At 39.0% G+C, this 22,812-nt stretch overlaps 1 long non-coding RNA gene across 1 annotated transcript; it reads left to right on the top strand.

Moving 5' to 3' along the window:
• Positions 1 to 3,029: 3,029 nt before the first annotated feature.
• Positions 3,030 to 22,489, top strand: LOC121153488. The gene is made up of 3 exons (XR_005883405.1): positions 3,030 to 3,051; positions 3,956 to 4,076; positions 22,431 to 22,489. It is a non-coding gene; the product is annotated as an uncharacterized LOC121153488 (long non-coding RNA).
• The last annotated feature ends 323 nt before the right edge of the window (positions 22,490 to 22,812 follow it).

Consider the following 22,812-nt stretch of genomic DNA (forward strand, 5'->3'; position numbering starts at 1 on the left):
TTACCTAATGAGCTGTTGGCAAAGAAATCACCAGAATGCTCCTCTGTTGATTCCCGGTGCTGTTTTTCATACTTTCACACTCAATGCAATCACGGTAATTAGCTATTTCTGTGAAAGTCACTTTGCCGGTTTACATAAAGGAGAATTAAAAAAAACCCCTGTAATCCTAACTCAGCAATCTTAACGCTCTCGTCTGAGAGCTGTTGCCATCTCTGGTTTCTTTGAACAAGTGTTTACTCAGCACAAGATGTGTGGCCGGCGCTCTTCTAGGGGCTGGGAGACACGGAAGAGGAGTTATGGCTGCTGCTCTTTCAGAGCTCAGTGTGTGGGGAGGGAGGTGGGTTTAAGAAGCAGTGCTGTGGGATAAGGACTGTGGGGAACCAGCATGTCTTTAGCCCTTCAGGGGAGTAGGAAGCTAGAGGCATCTGGAGACTACTCTGGGCACACCAGGTACATTGAGATGAGTAGATAGGCATTTTCCATTATGGAAAATAAGCAGCCTCTGTGAAGGCTGGGAAGGACAGCAGCAGCACACTCAGAATGTTTGGGGAGAGCAGAGCATGATCCACTCAGGAGTGTGAGAGGAGAGGGAAGAACAGGAGAGGGAGACAGACACTAGTACCAACAGGACCCTCGCTTGTCTCCTATTGATGTCAGCAAGGAAGGCGTGGCTACCAAGAGGAAAAACAAGCACAGGAAAGGATGACACATTGGGTTTTAAATTGGCTTTCTAATCATAAGTTGCACATTGCAGTCACCAGTTACAGAGTTGCTTAGTTGTCTTAAAAATTAAAAATCTGTTGGGGGTGGGTGCTGTGGCACTTGAGGCTAAACCTTCACCCATGGTGCTGGCATCCCATATGGGTACTGGTTCTAGTCTTGGTTGTTCCACGTCCATTCAGCTCCCTGCTAATGGCCCAGGAAAGCAGAGAAGGATGGCTCAAGTGCTCAGGCCCCTGACCTCAATGGGAGAAGTGAATAAAACTCCTAGCTCCTGATTTCAGACTGGCCCAGTTCAAGCCATGGAAGCCATTTGAGGAATCTACCAGTAAAAGAGCTCTCTCATACTCTCTTTCTGACTTTCCAATAAACAAGCATATCTTTAAAAATGCAAAAATCCATCACAAGGCAGATCAATTCTAAACAGAACCAACAGACGGATGGGCCTGGGTCATCAGGGTTGTCATCATCTGCCATCTGTGACCGTTCCCCAGGTTTTTGCCCTGGTACCTACAATGAGCTAATTCCCTTGGTGCCTCATCTGTTAAAGTTGATCTTCCCAGGTGGTTGGCTCCCTGTCAGATGCCTCAGGTTTTGTCATGCATACTGCAAGATCACAAGAAAAAGAAAACTCTGAAGAGTATGTACTTACAAATACATTTGTATAAGAGGATGTAAGGATATAATTATCCTTGAAGGTCAAGGTGCTTATTTTTTAAAAATTAATTTATTTTTATTGGAAAGGCATATTTACAGAGAGAAGGAGAGACAGAGAAAGATCTTCCATCCTCTGGTTCACTCCCCAGGTGATTGCAATGGCCAGAAATGAGCCAATCTAAAATCTGGAGGTGGGAGCCTCTTCTGGGTCTCCCACACAGGTACAGAGTACTGAGGCTTTGAGTCATCTACCACTGCCTTCCCAGACCACAAGCAGGGAGCCGGAAGAGAAGTGGAGCAGCTGAAACACGAACCAGAATCCATGTGGGATCCTGGTGCCTTGAAGGGCAGGATTAGCAAGTTGAAACATTGTGCAGGGTCCAAGGTCTCTTACTCTGAAAACATGGTTAGAATGGCACAATGGCTCAGTGGTGAGGGAGGTAGGAGGGCTGATTTCAATTAAGAAAAATCAGGTGCATTTGTGTTCTCTAGCCTAATTGCTACAAATGCCTGCCCTGCCCTTATTTTCTTCCTCCGCAAAGCATTTGGAAGCTTGTATTTTATTTGGCTTTTGTGTGATTCGAAGAAATGGAAACAAAGGTTGTAGGAATGTATATATGTTTGTGTTCATACTGTCACATGGCTGTGTGTGGATTTGTACTTGCATACGTGTTTAGACAGTTATAATGGCCTACCAAGTTACGGTCCAAGAACATTTTTGATAGAATTTATTCACACTCACTGATTATCCAAATACTATTTAACATTGAATATAATAGACTGCTTCATTTACAGAGAAAAATGAAGGATTTAACAACTAAATATGTGAAGCTTGGTGAGAAGAAAAAAAATTATGTCAGTTAAAGAAACACATTTTGTAGAGTGAAAATGGTTTAGAATAAACAATTTCTTAAACACAGAAATACCGATTCCTGCCTAAGGGCCAAACACCTACCATGGCTTCATACAAAACAAGTGATTTTTTTAAAAGGATTGTTGCAGAGTCACAGAGTGAGAGAGTGAGAGAGAGGGAGAGAGAGGGAGAGAGAGAAGAAGAGAGAGGAAGAGACAAGATTTAGGTCATCTGTCGCTGATTCACTTTCTAAATGGCTGCAGTGGCTGGAGCTGGACCAGGCCAAAACCTAGAGCCAGGAACTTCATCTGGGTTTCCTACATGAAAGCAAGGGCCCAAGGATTTAAACTGTGTTCTGTTGTTTGCTCAGGCACATGAACAGGCAGTTGAATCAGAAATGCAGCTGCCAGGACTCCCAACAGTGCCCATGTGAGATGCCAGTGCTGCAGGTGGCCTCACAAAAAATTATTTTAGCTTTTTTCAGGAAAGAATAAGTACTTGATTTAGAAACTGTTCTGCTTGGCTCATTTTCAGAGCAAGTGATTCATAGCGTGATGCAGAACTGCTCTTTTAATAAGTTTTGTTTTGTGTTTAAGGGATTTCTGCTTCTCTGAACTGACATAAAACCACCAAAGGAGGAGCAACACCAGCCTCCTTTGCCCATGTGTGCCCATGTGTGCCCAAAGGAGAAGGACTCGCCACAGCTGCTGCCACCATCAGGAGAGGGCGCAGGACTGAGGGTTGATTTGCTCCATGTGAAGGTCAGTCTGCAACCAACCTGACACCCAGGAAGCAATTCAATCTGTTTAAGGATTGTTCTGGTAATTACACTCTCCTAAAATCTACGCATGAGTTGTAAATCGAGAAGAAAACCTTCTAGCAGCCACCCCGTGACCCGTTTTTAAAGGGCAATTTCAAGGAAGTTCAAGAACTTTCAAGGTGCAGGCAATTCTTTGATATTTAGTGGGATTGTAATTGAAAGTCACTAGATTCCATTACGTAGAAATACAGGTCCCTCCTTTTAGGAATCCAAAGCTAACAAAAATTGTTCACACTGTGTACTTTGTCCTAATTGGACTTGTGGATGTGTATTAAAACAGAGGGACTGTCTTACATGTTGGATGCACCAAATGTTTTTCTCCCAAAACCCACTATTTCATTATCCCTGAGAAAAAAAATTTTTTTTTTTTTAAAGATTTATTTTTATTATTTTTTTATTGGAAAGGCGGATGTACAGAGAGGAGAGACGGAGAGGAAGATCTTCCGTCCGATGATTCACTCCCCAAGTGAGCGCAACGGGCCGATGCCATGCCGGTCCGAAGCCAGGAGCCTCTTCTGGGTCTCCCACGCGGGTGCAGGTTCCCAAAGCTTTGGGCTGTCCTCGACCGCTTTCCCAGGCCACAGGCAGGGAGCTGGAAGGGAAGCGGGGCTGCCGGGATTAGAACCGGCGCCCATATGGGATCCCGGGCGTGCAAGGCGAGGACCTTTAACCACTTGCGCCACCGCGCCGGGCCCGAGAAAAAAAAAATTTAAAAAAAAAAAGGTGTTTAGGGATTTAAAAATTACATATGTTTTTCCACTTCATAAATTGAAAATGTAATGAGTAGCTTTTGTTGCAACTCTTTTGAATTCTTAGAAACAGACTCAAGGGGAATATATTAGAATTGCAGAGGAAGAAATAGAAGCAAGTGCATGCTTTGAATGAACCTTGCTCTCTTGGGACAGTTCTTCCCTTGGTCCTGGATGGCGAGTTTTCAGAAGTCCTGACAAAATACCCTGAACAAAGGTCAACGAGCACCTTCATGTGGCTCACCCCAGCAGAGTGCGGAGTGCAGTACCTGTTTTGGTAAGTCTAAGCAGTATTTCAGTTTTGAGCTTTAGGTTTCCAGCTGACTCCTTGGAGCAGTTTTCAACTGGTGATAACACAAATTTGCTCCTTTGTGTTTCACTTCTCATGAGATAGGCTCATCTTGTTTCTAATATGCTATTGCAGCGACACATATGAACACATCTTCAGTTGTAGCAATGATGCAGATAAGCTTGGACTATTCTGGTGCTGTTTGAAATGCTTTCCGGTTGTGTCAGGCTGCTGTTTTGTAGATGATGTACATGGCTGTTCCTCACCTCTCTTCCTTCTAGAACAGTTCCCTTCTTTTGTTTGTTGCTTCTATTTCCTTCTGGTTTGGTGATTTCTCTCACATTGCTTTCCTTTTACTGTTTATAGAAGAATCTGGAATTCCAACTGCTGCTTCTCAGAAGTACAGATCAAAATTGAGCAAGATAGAGAAATCAGCAAAACACTACATTCTATAACAATATTTTATAATAGTCTACTGAATGAATTTAAAAGGAAAAGCAGTGCACATATTCTTAGCATAAAAGTTTTGCTAGAGCCTTTGTGTGCATGTTGAAGTTTGATAACATTGTAATGATTTAAGGAATGGTCACACAGAAAATGACAAAAATCTGTCTTAATTTAACAGTGGGTGCCTGAAAAATTGGATTTTGTACATAGGACATCTGTAGACAATAGAAAGCAGAGAGATATTTCAATGGCATTTACATATTAAATTCATAATTGGTAAAATAATTAAAATGCCTGGCTCTGAATTTCTTTCTCTCTCTTTCTTTTTTATTTATTGAAGGCAGACAAAGACAGGGAGACAAAGATTATGTCTATCCAGTAATTTACTTTGCAAATGTTTAAAATAGCCAGGCCAAAGTCACGAGTCCTGAATTCATCTGACTCTCCCCTGAAAGTAGCAGGGACTGTAATAATGGAGCCATCACTTACTCCCTGCTAGAGTGTGCACTAGCAGGAGACTTGACACAGAAGCTGGCTCTGATAAGGGGTGCAGACATCGTAAGCAGTAGCTTAGCCCACATAACCACAGCCTGTCCTACTCTTAAAACTGTGGAGGAGGCCACTTCACTCCCTTAGGTTTGGATAGGAAGAGACAAGGGCTGATCTGTCCACAATAGATCAAGAATTCTATATGCACTTGACTGGCTGGATTGCATGTTACAACAAGAGAAGAGAAATGCAACTTAATCTCTAAGGAATTTCTGGGTTATAACCAATATGTAAGATGCTGAGTTTGATCATTGTTGGTTAATTTATGATGACGTTTAAAGGCATTTGTTAGAGATCTTACTCCTTCATCTGAGAACTCTTGTTTTATTATTATTATTATTTGAAGATTTATTTTTATTGGAAAGGCAGACATACAGAGAGGAGGAGAGACAGAGAGGAAGACCTTCCATCAGATGATTCACCCCCCAAGCAGCTACTACAGCTGGAGCTGAGGCAATCTGGTGAAGCCAGGAGCCAGGAACTTCTTCCGGGTCTCCCTTTCAGGTGCAGGGTCCAAAGCCTTGGGCTGTCCTTGACTGCTTTCCCAGGCCACAGGCAGGGAGCTGGATGGGAAATGGAGCAGCTGGGATTAGAACCAGCGCCCATATGGTATCCCGGCGTGTTCAAGGCAAGGACTTTAAACGCTACACCAAATGCTCACCATCACTCCCGGGTCCTTATTATTAGTTTTAAAAGATTTTTTTTTTAATTATAAAGGCAGATGTACAGAGACAAGCAGAGACAGAAAGAAAGATCTTCTGTTTGTTAGTTCACTCCCGAAGTGGCTGCAATGTCCAGAGCTGAGACAATCTGGAACCAAGTGTCAGGATCCAGGAACTTCTTCCAGATCTCCCACATGGGTGCAGATTCCCAGGGCTTTGGGCTGTCCTCTAACTGCTTTCCCAGGCCACTGGCAGGGGGATGGAAGGGAAATGGAGCAGCAGGACACAAACCAGTGCCCAGTTGGGATCCCGGCATGTGCAAGATGAGGATTTTAGCCACTGAGCCATTGCACCTCTTGTTTGCTTTGACTCTTAACACAGTGATGCCAATTTTATTCATAATAGTGAAACAGTTCATGCATCTCCATAAAAAATATGTGAAAAATATTTTATTTTCCTTCAGAAGTAATTGTTCTTAAATTATTTGAAAGTAAAGTAAATAATTTTGGGACCTGAGAAGCAACTCCATCAGGGCCAAAAAAAAAAAAAAAAGGCAACAAATGCAGTCATTCTTAAGTAGAAATAAGAACACTACTCTAGTGCATACCTGTCTCTGTTTGGACTGCAGTACCACAGCTGTGAATTCACATATGCTGTGAGTGCTCCCCAAAATAAGAAAAGAATGCTAAAATGGCCACTTAAAATTGGTTTGTGACAGCAAACTTGAGAAGAGATAATGCCTGTTTGTTCAAGCTGATTATAGATTTGGAAGAATTCAGTAGCATAATAAACTATTAAGTTCTAAGAGCTGAACTGGTAGGTATTGGGTGCTTGCTTTTGTCTGGCCCAGTGAATATGGTGACCAAGGCACATTTAGTGTGGATGAGAGGAAGAGTGCTAGATAAAAAGCTGTTGTTCTAGTCTGCAGAGTGTAGAGTCACCCAGTGCATACCATTTATGAATATAAAAAGTCAGATATTGATTTATGCATATTTTTGGAGTCACAAAGTGACAAGGAAAGAGATATTAGAAAAGATGATTATGAATTTAAAAAATTCTCTAACAGCAAGTCTCCTTCAAATAAATTTTCAGTTGCAAAGTCTTTATTTAACCGATTGAATAAAATCGAAAGACCTTAGTACTGAAAACAATGTTTTGCATTGAGGCAGACGTAAAAACTATTCAGTTTCTTTCCCCATTTTTAATTCTTTCTTGTAATCTCTGTTAAGAACAAATAGAAATATAAAGACATATACCAAAAGACAATTTAGGGTATCAGTACTATTGAAAGTTACCTACAATTTTAATTCAATCCCCACCAAGACCCCAAATATTTATACAGCAGAAGTGGAAAAATTCATCTAAAATTGAAATCTCAAGGGATCTTGAATAGCAAACCAAACCAAAACAAAACAAAAATTGAAAACAAACAAGAATGAAAAGAAAAGCAAAATTGAATGCCTTATACTTTTCCTGATTTCTTTTTTTTTAAAGATTTTATTTTTATTATTTTTTATTGGAAAGGCGAATATACAGAGAGGAGAGACGGAGAGGAAGATCTTCCGTCCGATGATTCACTCCCCAAGTGAGCACAACGGCCGATACTATGCCGATCCGAAGCCAGGAGCCTCTTCTGGGTCTCCCATGCGGGTGCAGGGTCCCAAAGCTTTGGGCAGTCCTCCACTGCTTTCCCGGGCCACAGGCAGGGAGCTGGAAGGGAAGTGGGGCTGCCAGGATAGAACCGGCGCCCATATGGGATCCCGGGCGTGTAAGGCGAGGACCTTAACCACTTGTGCCACCGCGCCGGGCCCAGGTTTCCTGATTTCAAACCTATTACAATACTCTTTGATGGCTAGGGAGCCTGAGCATCTTTTCATATGTCTGTTTGCCATTTGAATCTGTTCTTTTGAAAAATCTCTGTTCAGTTCCTTTGATCATTTTGTTACAGGGGTGTTTTGTTTTGTTTGGCTGTCCCTGGATTTCTGAAGGTCTTTGTAAATCCTGAATATTAGTCCCCTATCACTTGTGTAGTGTGCAAAAATTTCTCACATTCTGTTGATTGCTTCTTCACTTTGTTAATTGTTTCCTTTGCTGTACAGAAGCTTTTTAGTTTGATGTGGTCCCATTTGTTCATTTTGGATTTGATTGCCTTTGCTTTTGGCATATTTTGTAAGAAGTGTTTCCCTGTTTCTCTATCTGGAGTGTGTTTCCTACGTTTTCCTTTAATAGTTTGATGGTTTCTGGGTGTAGATTTAGGTCCTTGATCCAGTTAGAGCTAATTTTTGTATAATGTGACAGGTGTGGAGCTTGCTTCTTAATTCTGCAAGCTGCTATCCAGCTTTCCCAACAGCATTTGTTGAAGAGACCATGATTTTTACCTGAATTATTTTCAGTTTTCTTGTCAAAGATTAATTATACATGTGTGGTCTTCCTTCTGGTGTTGCTATTCTGTTCCATTCATCTTCTCCTCTGTTTCAGTACCAGTACCAGACTGTTTTGATAACCACTGCTCTGTAGTATGTCTTAAGGTCTGGAATTGTGATTCTTCCAGCTTGATTTCTATTTTTCAGGATAGCTTTAGCTATTTGTAGTCTTTTGTGATTCCAGATGAACTTTTGAATCATCTTTTCTGAGAAGAATGTTGTTGGGATTTTGATTGGGATTGCAATGAATCTGTATATTGCTTTTGGTAATATGGTCATTTTGATAATGTTGATCCTGCCAATCCAGGAACGTGGTAAGCTTCTCTATTTTTGATTAGCTTATTCTTAAATGACATACTATTTACTGAGATCTTATCTGTAACCTATAATGTTGTCTTACATTCACTGACTCATTTCATGAATTAGATCTAAGAAATTGCAGGTGGATATGGAATGGAACACATAGAAGCAGTGTAATCACTGCCCTAAAGGCCAATAAAATCTCATAGGCATTGGACATTGGCAATTGGTTGTATTTCCTTCTGTCATTTAAATAGTAATTCCTTGTGTAGCTCATGAAAGTGATGGGCAGTACTACTACTGAGAAGCACTTTAATCCTTCCTCTGAGATTGACAGATAGCATAAAAGGGCCCATCTGAATAGAAGACTATCTTTGATTTCATTTGCAAACTCAAGGAATTGCTTATCATTTTCCTTGAACGATGACTTACAAGTATTTGGTTTTGCTATTTTCAGAGGTCATTGCCTGACAGACCTATCACACAACAGGCAATTTCATTCATCTTGGAAACTTACTTTACAATTACACTACCTTTCTACAGTCACCCTGACTAAAATGTAAGCAGTACAAGGAATTTTATGATTTAACATACTTCTACACTTAAAATTTACACTGCTTGCTTTGCAGTTTTAGTTTCTTCATTTGTAAATAACTATGTATTTAATACCTAGCTTTTGAGATTGTTGTGAAGGTTGAAGATGATAGATAGATAGATAGATAGACAGACAGATAGATAGATACAGAGCAAGATCTCTACACCAGTGACCTGCATGGCCTTGGCCTTGGAGGAATCACTTTGACCTTCCTCCTCAATAGCTCTTGGCTACAGTAGCTCTACAGGTAACTCAGAGCCACACTTACAACATTTGCCATATGTCCTGGACCGTATGTGCCATAGCTAGAGACCCAGCCCTGATAGTCCTGAGCAAAGAGCAAGCAAATCCAAAACTCACACATTGTTCATGATTTCCCTTCTCAAGTTTTTTGAATTTAGACTCTATCACTTGAGTTAAACTGGCTTAATCTTAGTTCCTGAACAAAATGTTAGCCAAGGAAATTCAAATATCCATAGAAACTCAATTTCCTTAGTTATACATTCTGATTATTTTTTCCAGAGGTCAAATATTTTGTTAAAACAAATTATTAGCCAAGATAAAAAATGCATACCAAACCAGTAGTATTAAATCAGAGTTGGACTTTTTATATAGTTTTAGGTGACTACATCAAGAATAAGAATAAGAAGAAAATGGACTCTAGAATTTCCACACCTGTTTCAACCAGATTAGCCTTAATTTTGAAAGCTCCGCATTTTTGTTTGCCTTAACGAAAAGTTGAATAGCTAAAGATAATTTGACAATCCTACATAATTAATTTGTTTAATCTTCTTTCTTTGTTGTAAACCATCAGATTTTTATAAATCTGCACTACAAAATGAGCATTGTGATTTCTGAATTTTCCAGTTATTTTAGACCATGTTAGCACTGGTTAGCATTGCCTGAATAAAGAAGGTTGAACAAAAATAATATTTTTAAGTGCTGATTTAATGTGGTCTCACTTGCATAGTAGACGTGGCCTAGGTAATTGCAAAAATCCCACTTAGTTTTAAAGTGTGCAAACATAGCCACAACATGGGATTTGCTATGTTTAATTTTATCTTCACTATAGAAAACCAAATCCTATTCTAAGACTTCCAATAGAACAGTAATGACAATGGGGAATTGAAGGTCCCAACCTCTCCTTTTGGGGAAAGGGAGAGGGCCAGGGTAGGACTGAATACCAAACATTTACAACCTTTGAAAAAAAGAGTGATTGGAAATTGCTCTTGAGAGATCAAAGGTTGGGGCTTTGTGGAGAGAGGAACGGAATGGTTTTAAAATCATAAGCCTTTGTCGCTCAGCACAAAGCAACAAGGCCTTTTCAGGGTAAAGAACAAATTTTGACCAACAGAACAAAATAGGAAAACAGGATGTGAGAGGAAAGTTTAGTGAGCAATTTTGTGTAGAATTTTTTTAATTGGACTTTTTTTTCTTATGAAAACTTTAAAAATAAAGAATAGCCAATGATGTCAAAGAAAAGGCAATCACACAAAAACTGTCCAGATGTGACTGGCACATGATAATTGGAAAAGTCACAGTCTAAAGTTGACAATGATAAAACTGCCCCTGTCATGTATTAGCCAGAACCAACTAGTTTTTGTAAGACTTTTAATTTCTAGTCTGTGAAAGGGATACTTATGTTTGCATCATATAGAATTGGTATGGACATTATATGAGATGTTTCATGCTAGGTTTTAGAAGTGGTACCTCCAGTGGAGTAAGAGCAAACATTTGTCTGTCCTATACCTCCAAACATCTAGAAAGAACCTGCTTGGCTGTAAATTACTAACAACAAACTCTGATTATTGGGTTGACATTTGGGTGCTTAGCTATGTCATCTACCAAAATTGATGGTTGGGTCTTGCTACCCAAGTGTGGTCTGTGGAAACAGGATGGGAATGACCTGAGGGTTTGTGATCATTATATAATCTCATGTCTTACCCCAATCTACTATTCCAGGATGTGTATGTTGGGAGCATCCCGGGTAGTTTGTGTGGACTATGAAGTTTCAGGTACACGGATTGGACTCAACAGTAGCCAAAGAATCATTGTATCTTCTTTTAAGCAGTTGCACATCTAACTTGTAGAATTAAAAAAAAACATAAGATTGAAATTTCTTGTGAGAATATCTTCTCAGCCTTTGGGCTATGACCAAATCCAAATTTCCTGAGAAAAATGGATTTATTCTTACCACTTTTTGAATTCCTTTATTTCTTGTTTTCATATTCTGTGGAAGGGAGGGAGGGAGGAAGAGAGGGAGGGAGGGAAAAAGGGAGGGAGAAAGAGAAAGAGAGAGAGAGAGAGAGAGAGAGAGAGAGAGAGAGAGAATACAGATAGTCAGATACCTTCCATCTGCTGGTTCACCAATGTCCACAAGAGTCACAGGACAAGGTCAGGAGTTTAGAACTCAGTACAGGTCACCCACACAGCCCATTACCTCCCTGTGTGGCTATGTTGAACTAGATCAGAAAAACCACCAGCATGTGTGAGATCTGTGCCTGGAAACAGGCCTGATTGCATAGCTAAGGGGAAGCCCAGGCTGGGTTGTGGTTCCCACTGGTAAGCGCAATAGCCAGAATGGGGGCAGCAATTTGGGCTGGGTATTACTGACATATCCCTCCGCATGGGTGTGGACTGGGGCTGGGATACACAGACTGTTAGATTGCTGCACCCATTGGTGCTCATGAGAGCCATGATGGGTGTAGGACAGGCTGGGCTAGGTCTTGGCACCCACTGAGCCATGCAAGAGCTGTGCTGGCATATAGATCCAGTGTGGCTGGGCTGTGACACTCAGTAGTAAGAGCTGGAATAGTGTGGGTCAGTCAGGTAAGACAACTGTTACTGCCAGGACATGGAGTGGACTCAGAATTCCAACCATGGGGAGAATTGCAGGATCTGTGGTCTGTCCATGGAGTGCATGAATCAGAACTCGGCCTCCTCTGTGGCTATGATGTAGTAGTGCACAAAATACCCAGATGTACATGGAGCATTTGGCAATCCATTGGGGCCTGCAGAAAACAACTAGGAACGTAGCAGAGGAAGGAAGACAGAACAAATTGGCCAACTACCTCAGCCAAATATTGACAGCAAATATCTGGGCAAATGGAGACTCTAAGTTGGAATATGTCAGGCAATGATCTTGGAAGGATTTCCTTGTCTTTGGATCAGCAAAATCAACAGCGTTTCAGCACTATCAAAATCACTTAAGCAGAACTCCAGAGAATGTCCCACATTGGGGACACTGGGATGACATCGGGTGATTGTTCCCCATCTCTACAATACTGAGGAGATTGGGAGACTAGGTGCAGTGTCTCCCCTAATCTCCCCCATCCCGCCAGATGCAGGAGAAAGAAAAGAAATAAAAGGATTACCAAATATTTCACAAGTTAAACTCTGAGTCACACCAATTCTCTTCAATTTTAGCTACTCTCTCCTTCATAGGGCCCAAAATACTGGAGGTGAAATACGTACACCCAAGTCAAGAATTAGATGGCATCCCTCTAAGAATGTTTCTGCCTTGAGGAAAGGAATTATAGATAATGGCATCTGGGAGCACCCCAGTGAAACCAAGGTACACTTTCCAAATCCTGTTAGGATTATCAGGTCATAAGCTACTATCATACCCATAGCACTTCCACTTAGCAACTCATGGCCTTGCTCTTAAATTTTGGAAGAGCTGAGGAACTCAAGATAATATCTTGTATGAAAGTGGTCATTTCATCTTTAATAAATGAAAATACCCTGTAAAACATGGCTGGGCCTTTAACCCTTCTGGTAGGAATGTTCAGGTATTTTGACATAAATTATATCACAATTCCTCCACTTTATGGCTTCAAGTAGAGGATTTTGTGAAGATCTCTTCAATCAAGCCTAAGCAAAACATAAAAACCATCCTAAAAAAACCTAGAAACTGAAGCTTAAATGAGCCCCTGAGAAAAATATAAGTATCCCCAGTGTCCTGTGATATCATGCCTGGGGGCTTAGTCTCTGCCAAGAGTGGAGAAGTGAGCCCCTCCTATGGTTTGTATGTTCTCTGGAGTCCTATGTGTTAAAAGTTTGGTCTTCAAAGTATGAAGATAATACTTTTGATGGATTAATATTAATAGATAATAGATTAAGGATGGAAACCAAAGCCAATTATTATGTCTGAAGGAAAGATCTACAGATGGGGTCTCTGAAAAAATCGGTGGAAGACACAATGGCACCTCTGATCAAATCAAGTGTTATAAGAAAACATTGTAGAGACAGACTGCACGTGCTCTGCTTTCTGCTTTGTGGGTGACCTTTGTTCGTTCCTCTACCCACACTCCAGCATTGACATCCTCCTTAAAACTAAACAAGTGTGAATGTCTTGGACAGTGAGCCTCTAAAAGCATGCTGAAATAAGCAGCCTTTCATTATGAGTAGCTTCTCTCAAGTTCATTTATAATCATGAAAAACTCAAGAATACATCCTCAAAATTGATAAATGGCAACTACTGGGATAGCACTTTCTGGAGGTATCCTTCTATCTAGGTTGGGAGAATCTTTTTACTGTTTGGAATAGGCTGATATGGAACAATTTCTATTTTTGTTTTAAGATTTTAATTCTTTTTATTGGACAGGAAGATTTAGAGAAAAAGAGAAAGATTTTCTGTTTGCTGGTTCACTTCCCAAATGGCCATAATGGCTGGAACTAAGCTGATCCAAAGCCAGGAACCTGGGTCCTCTTCTGGGTCTTCAATATGGTTGCAGGGTCCCAAGGTTTTGGACCATCCTTTTCTGCTTTCCCAGGCCACAGGGAGCCGGGGGCGGGGGGAGGGGAAGTGGATCAGCCGGGACACAAACTGGTGACCATATGGGATTCCGGCATGTGCAAGGCAAGGATTTGGCCAGTAGGCCATTGCACTGGGCCCAATTTTTATTACTTTTCCAGAGATTGGCTTAGATGAAATTTTAACACAGAATTGTCATAGACAATGGATTATGAGATGCAACGACTTCTATAGTAAATTTTTAGAATTCCTTTTTACAGTTGAAACATTGCTAATTGGGAAGCAGAAATTTAAAAGTTTTTTCTGTTTTTCTTCAGTTATTCCAATATTGTCATTGTTTAGAAAATGTGATATTTCTATTGGCAAGCCTACATAGCTTCAAAGAACAAATTTATTACATTAGTGAAGTTAAAGTAAATTTAGTGTTCTTTTTTCTCTAGTAATTACTCTTTAATCTTAAGAGCAGCGATAGATATCAGCATCTGAAACGTGAAAAAAGCATTGATTTGGACTAGAAAATAACAGAAAGTAGTTCAGTATTTCTACTTTTCATCTTCTTCCATTTCTCAACCCTAGTCTGTAATAGCCTTTATCTTTTCCAAGAATTCGACCCTTCTAGGTTACAAACAAATGAAAAGGTGGAGTGTGTAGTGCCTCAATACTGTAACAATGGAGGGGTCCAGATTTCAGTTTCTGTGGCCTAAGGGTGTGAGGGATGAATTTTCTTTTGCTATTGGAGAGCTCTATTTTCACTTGAAACATGACACAGAAGAAAGTGTGGTGAAGAAGTTTTATGTTTGGATGTAAATCCACTCCCTTCTTCTAAATTGGGAGACATTGTATTGAAGGCTTGCTCCTGTAGCTCACTGGGCTGAATTCAGGTGCAATTTCTAAGTAGCAGAAGTCAGTGACAGAAGTAAAGGGAAATTGAAGTATCTACCAAAAAGAGGAAAAGGCTGGGGGAGGCTGAAAAACTGCGGTCAAACAGACCTCAACTAAGTGGAGTAATGCTCCAGGAAAAAAAAAATGCTATTTGTTGGAGATCACTAAATGCATTTTAGAAACCTGAGTTTCTAAAGTTCATTGTGAAGTTAGTTTCCTGCCTTTCACACATGAATTTCATAAACTCTACTTTTGTTGAAGTGTGTGGCATTCGCAAGTATATGCATGCACCTTCTGAGTACCTGGGTTCAATTCCCTGCTTCACTTCTGATTCTGAAATCCTGTTAATGTGCTCTCTTGGAGGCAACAATGATGGCTCAGCTGATAGTAGGTCTGTGTGCCTCTGTGTGTGTGTATTATTCTGTCTGCCTGTGTCTTTCAAAAGAATAAAACAGCAAATTAAAACAAACAAAATTCACAGTTGGGAATTTATAAGGCGCAAGGCCAGATAATAGGGATGCTAAATTTCAGTAGAGAAGTAGGGAATGTTCGAATAATTAATCAACTTGGCAGTTTACAACATCTTAGGTTATGTGATTAAATTTGAAACAAGGATCAAGAGACTCTTGGATAATTCCTTCAAAAACCAAATTGTGTCTAGTGAAACAAACTAAATACAATTTCCAGTTTTCACAATTAGCACTTATCTTTGCAAAGCACCAGATTTCACCTTTGGTTTCAGAGGACATCAGAGGAAGCAGGGGATGCTATCGAATCAGGATTTTTACTCTGTTTCCATGTGGCCTATCTGAAGAGAAACACAGCTTGTTTTCCTTGAAAGTTGACCTACAATAAACTTTACAAATCTTACTTTTTGTATAAAGTAATAACTGGATAGTTTGGAGGGAATGCTTAATATAACTTAGTAAGATTTGGGGTAAGCTTCCCTTATGCATGCATTGGTTTGTATTTTTCATATTTTTCTGCATATGAAAATATAAACAATTCAAATATGTATTTTCATTTTATTATGTCCATGTGTGTCCTTGAAATTCCTTATTTATTTTCTCTATCTAAATAGAGTGGAACTTCCATCTCCTATTTTTTGACTTTTGAAAGTTTCTCTTTAAAAAATAGATAACTGTTTCCCCCAAAATGGAGGAAAAAATAGTTCTTTTCATTAAGTTATTATTCACCCTTTATGTTTGCCTTTTCTTTTCTCCTGTCAGTACATTCCATTTAAAAAATCTTGTTCAATAACTAGCTGGCTGAGTTCATTTTCACATAAATTTATTCATATCACAGCAGCTACTTGGCAAAGAATTCTGCAAGATGCACTGACCTTGAAAGCCAAAAAGGTATGGGGAAAGTGCTAACTCTCCATGCCAAACAGAAATACTTTCAACAAGATAGATTTAGATATTGAAAATTGCGGCATACAAAACAATTCCAAAAGTGTTTATCAAGAGAACTGATTTCATTCTTTTTGGAACATGTCTTATTTTGATGAAAACTAGATGAGTCATTTGCTGCAAGACTCTTGTACTCAGGATCACAGGCAGAAGTTCCTGAACATGCTGCCTCAGTCATTATGATCCATGTGGCCAAGTGCCACATGGCAGATTTTTAACACTCTATTAGCCAGTCATTCAGCCTACCCAAATGCAAGAAGATGAAGACATCCTAAGCACACGATTTTTGTTTTAATTTATTTTTCTAATTTCATTTTATGACACAGTTCCATAGGCTCTGGGATTCCCCCAACCCCTCCCCGAGCCCTCCCCCTATATTGATTTCCTCCATATTATTACAGCAGTACAGCTCATAACCAGTCACAATTCCATCATTGCAGGCATGGACCACGCAGAGTCCAGCATCTTATTATCCAGATAAATTCAACAGTTTCATTGGGAGACCATCCTTGATCTAGAATGCCAACAATAGTCTGGGTCTCCCACAGGGGTGGTAGCACACAAGCTGCTTGAGCCATCATCTGCCACTTCCCAGGATGCACGTTAGAATGAAGTTGAATTTGGAGGCAGAGCAGTCTAAATACAGTCCCAAGCACTCAGATTCAGGTTGCATTCCAAGGAGCATCTTCCCTGCTATGCTAAGTGCCCATCTCTGCTTTCTCTGTTGAATAGACATGAATAGGGAAAAAATCTTCTCTATATACTTTCTATAAACTATTTTATGAAGTTATATATACTTCCCTCTGTAAAACAATAGATATATTTTTCTTTAAAGATTTATGTATTTTTTTTTTTTTTTGGAAAGCAGGTACACAGAGAGAAGGAGATAAAGGGAGAAAGACCTTCTGTTAGCTGATTCACTCCTCCAGTGGCCCCAATTGCCAGGACATGAACTGGTACCCATATGGGATCCTGGCAGATGTAAGACGAGGTCTTTAGTACTAGGCTATCACACCGGGCCCCAATAGATTCATTTTTTGAAGGCACAGAATTTGAAATATGACTCATGGAGTCCATTTGATACATGTGCTAGAAACATGAACTTTTCAAAGATTTGTATTTATATATTTGAGAAAGATGAGATATGTTTGTTTTGATGTATCTCAATCTTGCTAAATCTATTTAATACATTGTATAAATATATTTATGTATTCAATAAGGTATCATTATCATGTGTATTATACATATGCATTAATATTATATACACATATGTATAATATATAATACACACACACACATACATATATATATATATTTTTTTTTTATAGAGAGAGGAGAGAGGCCACTGATCCATTCACTGATTCATTCTCCAGATGAATAAAGCCAAGAGTAACAAAACCAGGTGTAACAAAGCCAGGAGCATGGATTTCAATCCAGGTTCCCATATGGATGGGAGAAATCCAATTATTGGAGCCCTTACTGCTGCCTCCCTGTTTCTTCATTGGCAGGATGCTGGAATCAGGAACCAAGACTTGAATCTGGGTGTTCTAATACAGTGTGCAAATGTCTTAACCGGTAGGTTAAATGCTAATTTCAGTTTAGATTGGTAATGGGTTTGTCTCCATTTATGCAGAGGTTGCCAACTCATAGACCACATCATATTTTGACATGGGAACATTCCTTACAAAATTCAAAGTTTTGAATTCTTAGAAAGATTTCTACAATCTGATTCCTTTATTCCTTCACTGGAACTGTGCTTCAGAACTGAGAAAGAACTGCCAGGGGGATTTCTACATTATTCATTGTTTCTGTTGCTTTCCTTTCAAGAGCTTTCACATACGGAAGACCCTGCAGGCATTTAATTTGGAATCTCTGACTTTAATGAAAGCATCAGCACAGATTTAACAGTGTTAGGTCCTGCACAGCTCAAGAATTGTCACTATTGAAATCTTCTAACAGCATCTGTAAGATAGATACTGAATGATCTCATTCTTGAAAACTCTCCCCTATGGAGGCACCAAACGTCCAGGGATAACCTGAAGTATCCTGTAAAGTGTTCACATGATTCCAAGTAGTCACATGGTAAGACTTACATTAAGCAACAGTGATATCGTTTTCTACATAAATGGGAATTCTACAGTAGCCAGGAGGTAGTTATTTTCTCTATTTTATAAATAAAGCTCAGAAAAATTAATGACAAAGTTGTAAATTAAGCATGTGAGCTTGTGTTTAAGCCCTGAACACTGGACACTGTTGTGTTTGTGTATGCAAATACTGAAATCATTCAAAGACTTATTTCTGTCGTTAACCTGGAGGTTTAATACTCTACAGAGATGAACATAAGCAATGAATTTGAATGCAAATTGTGTGTGCGTTTGAATGAGAATGTACATTTTTCTGAAAAGAGATATAGCTTTCATTAAATTCTCAAAAGGGAGCAGTGACCCAAAGAAAGGCTAAGAAGTATGAATAATTACATAATGTGGACGCTTAGAATTAAACATATTTACAAAATTGGCTCCAAACACAAAATATCTTTCTGATGTGGCCCAGCAAAGACAAATCCCTTATTTTTCTGTCTGGTGAATATAAAGTTTGATCATTTTCAATATTCAGCTACCTGGTTTTTGAAAGGATAAAAACCCCATAATTTCTTTTGATTAATGCCATTAGACATATTTTTACTGTTTTGGGAATGGTTCATTTAAAAATGATAAACTATCAGGATATATATTTTATAAATTTGTTTTCATTAAAATAGCATTATTCCTCCATTTGCTCTGCTCTCTATTTCTTTTTTTAAATTTTTTTATTATTTTTTTTAAATTGTTGTTAACATTGTATTATGTGATACAGTTTTATAGGCACTGGGATTCCCTCCACCCCTCCCACTACCCTCCCCACATGGTGGATTCCTCCACCTTGCTGCATAACCACAGTTCAAGTTCAGTTGAGATTCCTTCATTGCAAGCATATACCTAGCATAAAGTCCAGCATCTTATTGTCCAGATAAGTTCAGTGGCTTCTTGGGGAGACCTTCTCTGGTCTGAAGGTAGAGCTAACAGAGTAAAGTTCCAGTCAGTTAAAAGCCCCAACTAAACATCAGCAACAATACACAATGTTATGGGATTAATTGACATAGTATTGAGTAAACAATATGTTAAAAATAATGCAAGTTCAATTCTTCAAAACACATGGGTTGAGACAGTATCAATGACAGGTTCAAAAACTAACAATCAAACAAACAAACTAAAATTACAGGTTAAATCAAGGCAAACATGTGGTACCTAACCTTTTGGGATTCACTCATTTCCCTTAGCATTATAGTTTCCAGTTGGGCCCATTTAGCCACAAAGAATTGCATTTTTTTTTTTTAATAGCTGAGTAGTATTCCATGGAGTAGATGAACCAAAGCTTTCTTATCCAATCTTCTGCTGATGGGCATTTCGGTTGCTTCCATGTTTTTGCAATTATTGATTGTGCTGCTATGAACATAGGGGTGCATGTTGGTTTGTCGTGAAACTGGTGTTTTGGATATATTCCTAGGAGTGCTATTGCTGGGTCATATGGTATGCAGATTTTGAGTTGTTTGAGTGTTCTCCAGATTGCTTTACATAAAGGTTGTACTAACCTGCAGCTCCACCAGCAGTGGAGTAGGGTTCCCTTTTCCCCATATCTTATTTCTTTTATTTTCTTTTTGAGCAATTTATACCAAAAGAATTAGGAGGGATATACTAATACAATGATTAAAAGTGATAACATAAGTTGTGAAAAATTAGGATAAACTATTAGGTCAAAACCCATTATTACAAAGTAAACCTATTTTTGTAAAAATATATATTTATACTGGGATGGGGTTTTGGTGGTGATTAAGCTGCTAGTTTTCATCATCATATTTACTATTAGTACCTCCAGGTTTGAGTCCTGCTTCTACTTGCAATCTAGCTTCCTGCTAATATACACCCAGGAGGCAGTAAATGATGGCTCAAACGGTCAAGTCCCTGCTCTCTTATAGGATGCCGAGGTCAAGTTTCAGATTCCTGGGTTCAGCCTGGCGTTTACCAACAGACACTAGATCTCTTTTTCTCACTTTCCCTCTTTCCTTTCAAAGAAATGTGTGTGTGTGTGTGTACATGTGCATGCAAATATGTTCAAATAAGTAGATGGATAAAACCAGAGAGAGAAAAATGTATCCTCTAGATGTACTGATGATCATCATTGCATGTCAAAATTAGTGATTAGAGTAATTAAGTATTCCTCACTCTTTTGGTTTACCTGTGTTTTTAACAAATTATACAATAAGAATAGAGTATATACACCGCTAAGATTTGTTAAAAGCCCCGTTAACTTACACAAATTAGAATTTTAATGTAATTATTTGACAAATCTTAAGGAATTGTTAACTATTTTCTTGATGTACATAGTCCTTTGAAATAAACCAAGCTCATTCTTATATTAGGCCTCATTGTCACAACATTTTCTTGCTCAACTTATGAAGCCTATAAAAGCCTATAAGGTTTTTTTCCCCCTCTTGTTAATGAAAAGCCTCTAACTTGTCTTAAGGCATTTCCATAACTTGATCTAATCACACCAAACCTGTCAGAAACACTTAAGGAGTTGGATTTGTTTATTGGAGCCACATGGTGTTCAAAAAACGTGAAGTCAAAATAGAATGAAATAAACTAATGCCCAAGACAGATAAGCATGCCAGTATGCCAACTTAGAACAGTTCCTGTGGTGATGTGGGAATGTGAGGAAATTAAACAGATTCATGCTGTAGACAAAATAAGGCAGAGATTCATTTTAAAGTAGCATTATGGAAGAAAGATAAATAGGTTTCCTATAGATTTTGTTGGATATTAACTTCCTATAATTTTATCATTTTAAGCTATTTCTTATTCTTCAAGAGTGAACCTCATTACTCCTCAGGTTTTGAGGCCTCCCTGATATATTCCAGACTTTTGGTTATTTCCACTTCCTCTAGACACTGCTGGGTTGTGACTGTGGGTTTCCGACCTGTCTGCGAGTTGTGGATAGGGGCTAGGACTGACATTGGGTCCTTCTGCCTGTATTTCCAGCAATTGACACAGTGCCTGTCGTTTGGAGTCAGCACTAGAGTAGTGTTTTTGAATGCAAGCACTAACTTGAAAATCATCTTGAAATATTTTGGCTTAAGAATCACCAGGTTATACGCTGTAGGGCTGTTACTATCTGCATACTTGTGCATGCACAAACACAAGACAAGTGCACACCATGTTAATTGTACATATGGGGAATAAAATCTACGTATTCTTTGTTTTTTTTAGGTCTTTGTTTTATGTCTTTCTTTCCCTTCCTTCTTATTTCTTTCTTTGTTTCTCCCTCTCTTCCTTCTTTTATCACTCTTTTTTTTTCTTACTCTTTCTCAGTGCACATTAACAAGCTCCCATCAACATCCCTGAATCTTCAATCATACAGTTCAGATAGCCAAATGTGGTCCTAGTTTATTTTGGCCAAGAAATATCTCAACTTCTAATAACAAATGATTTAGTGTTATTTATATTATGTTCTAGTTAGAACTTCATTTACACTGGACTCACTTTTGATAAAGAGTACTTCTAAAATGTATTTTTATTTTTCCATTTAATAGATTGTGGGCTCTAACTGGAAAGTATAAGCTTTGCCTGGTGTTGTGTGGGCACCCAACAAGTACAGGCTTGAAAGAATGGTTAAAAGGAAAATTCTCTTTTGTTAAATAATATCTTTTAGATATTATGGCATTTCCTCAGATTTCTCTCATGGAATATTGAACTAATTACATATTAGCATTTACGTTAAAATAAGTTGTGAATACCAAAAAGAAGTTTAAGCAAAGCTGAATGGCTTTTTTCAAACATATATCAGATCATCTGATATGCCTGATGCAACCTTAATAATGTGTAAGAGGGCCTATAGTATATATTTTCAAAACTTACCTAATAATGAAAAGTTCCTGGATGAAAGGTTTGACAGTGTTCTGGGAACTCACTTTGAGAAAGCTGTCTTAGATCATTACTGTGACAATAATTCACATTTATTCAGCATTTGTGGTGTGTCAAGCACCGTGGTAACTCCATAGCTGCTAAAGCTATGGAGAGAGAAAAAAGGAGTGTCTGCCCTTGAGGAGCACAGATGTACATAGAACAGGCAAATCATGGAGTCAGATTGCAAGTAATTTAATATAGGTGTGAACTGAGTGCCCAGGGAACAAATATGCAGAAAGTAGCTGACTACAGAAAGTTAAGAGTTCATTGTAAATGGGAAAACTATTTATTTATTAATATCCTTCTTATAATAGATTGTACCTGGCATCCCGAGGATACCTGAGTGGAAGACAAGTTTTCTTCAGAACAGTAAGTGGTGAGATGTTGATTACTTCTTGTGTTTGCCTGTTGCTATGTTTGTCTGTCACTACAACATGCCATCATGACTTTCATTTGAGGATGATGAATGGCTTGGCAGAGGACCTTTATACAGGGAGTCAGATGATCAAAGGCAGTGTATATTTGATGTTGTGGTTTTTCCAGTAAGCATTGCCACTTCTAGAAATAAAGCGTCACTTTTTGTTAGGAGTAATACCCTTTGTTCATAGTCCGTCCATGTGGTTTACGTGGGATTGCTCTCTGCTCAAGGGGTGTCCTGATGGCATAGTTTGTATCCCTGGATACAGTGCTTGTTCA

This window comes from Ochotona curzoniae, unplaced genomic scaffold, assembly GCF_017591425.1.
Source record: "Ochotona curzoniae isolate NIBS_2020 unplaced genomic scaffold, NIBS_Ocur_1.0 contig_2692, whole genome shotgun sequence".
NCBI lineage: Eukaryota > Metazoa > Chordata > Mammalia > Lagomorpha > Ochotonidae > Ochotona > Ochotona curzoniae.